This window comes from Durio zibethinus, chromosome 14 (assembly GCF_047325235.1).
Source record: "Durio zibethinus cultivar Kanyao isolate XHJ-2024 chromosome 14, ASM4732523v1, whole genome shotgun sequence".
NCBI lineage: Eukaryota > Viridiplantae > Streptophyta > Magnoliopsida > Malvales > Malvaceae > Durio > Durio zibethinus.
The window spans coordinates 11,284,013-11,287,311 of NC_143175.1; the positions used below are offsets into that span (position 1 = coordinate 11,284,013).

At 39.3% G+C, this 3,299-nt stretch overlaps 1 pseudogene; it reads left to right on the plus strand.

Annotated features, from left to right (window-relative positions):
- The first annotated feature begins 1,398 nt into the window (after positions 1-1,398).
- LOC149515040 (potassium transporter 2 pseudogene) lies at positions 1,399-2,161 on the plus strand (annotated as a pseudogene).
- The last annotated feature ends 1,138 nt before the right edge of the window (positions 2,162-3,299 follow it).

The following is a 3,299-nucleotide window of genomic DNA, read 5'->3' on the forward strand; positions in this document are numbered from 1 at the left end:
CAAATGGTATCAGAGCTGTGGTATTCCCTAACAAGTGGTATCAGAGCTGTGGTGATCCCCAATAAATGGTATCAGAGCTATGGTGTTTCTCAACAAGTGGTATCAGAGCTAAAAGTTCGAAACGTGAGAAGAGTTGAAGATTCAAGACATGGGAAGAGTCGATGGTTCGAGACATGAGAAGAGTTGATAGTTCGAGATATGAGAAGAGCTTGGTTTGAGACATGAGAAGAAGTAAGCTTAAAAGAGCTCGATTCAAGAGAAGAGTTCGAGTTTAAGTTTTGAAGATTGAGGATTGGTTTGTATGAAGCGTGAAGACACAAGAGAAGAGAAGATGATTGTAAGACTTCCATTGCAGGTGGAGCCAAGCATGTCTAGCATGAAGACAGATGATTAATGGAATTTGAGTCAAGGTGGAGATTGTTGGGAATATCGACTCAAATCCCATAAGAGATTTGTTTGAGATTTGTTAGAGATTTGTTTGAGATTTATCAGATATTGCTTGATGGACAAGAAAACTTGCAAAAGAAGAATTCCAAGAGAAAGAGGATTCTTAATAGGTAAGTTTGACTTGCAAGAGAAGAATTCTAAAAGGAAAGGGATTCTTAATAGGTAAGTTTGACTTACAGGAGAAGAATTCTAAGAGGAGAGGGATTCTTAATGGGCAAGTTTGTATGGTTATAAATAGGTGAAGTCTCTACAGGGTTAGGTATGAGAAAAAGATGTAAGAGAGTTGTAGGGTTTTGTGGGATAGACACCCCATAGGAGTATTGGGGCTCTACGTCTTATGGGTGTGTATGTTTGTTTGTGAGTGGACTAGAGGGGATTGAGAGGATCCACATAGATATGATGTATGGAAGCATATGGGTATGTGTTTGGTTATGTTGAAAGGGTGCACAAGGGGTTGGGTTTGTGTTTGTTTGGGTTGAGAATACTCCATAAGACTAGAGGAGATTGAGAGTATCTTATGAGTATTGATTGTTTGAGTGAGGTTGATGATATGATGTATGTTTGTAATTCTCTACAACTAGTGGATCTTGTTTCTCATCGTGGATGTAGGTCGATTGGACCGAACCACGTTAAATTGTTGTCTCTTGTGTGTTTGATTTATTGTTTGATTTCGCTTCCGTTGGTGTGATTGGATTGGAGGCTTTTAGCCCAACAAATATATCCCTGAAATCAATTGGGTGCTTACTATCCCTGCGTTGTTTTTACTATTGGTTTAGAGACACAAAATGCATGAGGAATGCATCAGGTAAGGTTAAACTTCCTGCATCGCAGATAATAATATTCTAACATACAATTAAATAATTTCCTCCTTAACATGAGATCCATTTTTCCTATTCTTTTGAAAGATTATTCAATTGGCCTCTCTCTTAATTAAACTTCTTACGAAAATGGTTTAAGGAGATCTTTCTTTATTAGATGAAACAGAGAAGTTTGATGCATTACAATTTTGTTGTTATTCGTTTCAGGATTGGCAATGATGACTGTGATGTTGGTGACGACGTGCCTCACTTCCCTGCTTATTATCTTCTGTTGGCACAAACCCCCTATTGTAGCTCTTTCCTTTCTTCTTTTCTTTCGTTCTATTGAGTTGCTTTACTTGTCAGCTTCACTCACCAAGTCTACGGAAGGTGCCTGGCTCCCCATTCTCTTGGCTCTATTCCTCATGACAATCGTGTTTGTATGGCATTATGCCACCATCAAGAAATATGAACTTCATCTCCACGATAAGGTATCACTAGAATGGCTATTAGCATTGGGTCTGACCCTAGAAATTGCTCCAGTACAGGTATCGGCTTAGTTATTCCTGATCTTACCTCACGAATCCCCTGTTAACTTTTCTCGTTTTATCACTAACCTTCCTCCCTTCCACCGTGTCATCATATTTGTGTGTAAAATCAGTACTGTCCCTTTTGTGTCCCCGACTGAGCGTTATCTTGTGGTCCGTGTGGGTCTTGCCACTCATCGATCCTATAGGTGCATTGTTCTTTATGGATATCAAGATGTACACCAGGATGTTGCTTTTTTTTAATCGAAACTAGTTGCCTGACTGGCTGATTTCATCCGTGATGGTTGGCATCGAAGCCAGTACACTAATCCCTATACTGAGGATGATGCTTCCCACTAATGAATCATCCAGTGAATGTAGATTAGTTATGATTGGGACAGTGGCATTTTCGGGCACACCAGCGTATTGTTAAGAAAATAGGGTCCAGTCCCATGTAAGTGGTTTTAGACCAAGTAAAGGCCATGGGCCTTGATCTTTTATTTTACACAGAGCCCTAGCTACTTAATAAAAAAGAGGTGGGGTTGTTTAAGGTGTGTGTGGACAACCAAGCAGATAAAGAAGAAAAGCTAGGAAAAGCAGAGAGAGAAAAAGGAGAAGGGAGAGTTGGTTAAACGGAAGTCGATCCGTGGTCCGATTGAGTTGGAACCTTGTCAGGAGGTTTATGATTCAGAGTTATACATTCTGAACGGTGAAGATCGGGTTTGAAGCTCTCTAGGAACAAATCCAGGGTGTATTTGTTGAGTCACTTATTTGGTGAGATTTCTCCAATTGTTTCTCTAGTTGTTGATTAGCTCTAGTTTTAGCTAGAGAAGAACTTTGTATAACTATTATTTGATAGTGAAGATTTTTCTGGTGGCCCGTGGTTTTTCCCTCTACACTGGAGGGTTTTCCACGTAAATCTTGGTGTGCTTTATTTTTCCTGCGCATTTGATTATTGATTGTTGTCTATTGCTTCTGTATTGTTGTGATTATTGCTTCAGGCGCAACAAGTGGTATCAGAGCGAGGGTTATTTTGAGACATCGATACAGAAGCAACCCAGGATAGAAGTAAATTCTGTTTGAGATCATGGAGGGTGATACAGGTTCCATGATAAAATTGACAGCATCAAATTATTCAATTTGAAAGCCTATGATGGAGGATCATCTATACTGTAAAGATTTGTATGAGCCAGTATTGGGTGATTCGGCTAAACCAGCAGATATGAAAGATGAAAGCTGGAAGAAGCTAGGTAGAAAGACGCTGGCTACAATCAGAAAATGGGTTGATATCAGCATGTTTCATCATGTAGCGCAGGAGTCAGATGCTCACATTGTTTAGGAAAAATTGGCAGCATTGTATGAGAGAAAAATAGGTATGAATAAAGTTATGCTTGTTAAGAAGATTGCAACTTTACAGTACAGGGATGGATGATCTGTTACAGAGCACTTGAGTGATTTTCAAGATATATTTAATCGGATGACTACTAAGGAACTTAAGATGGATGATGAAATAAAGGCATTATTTCTT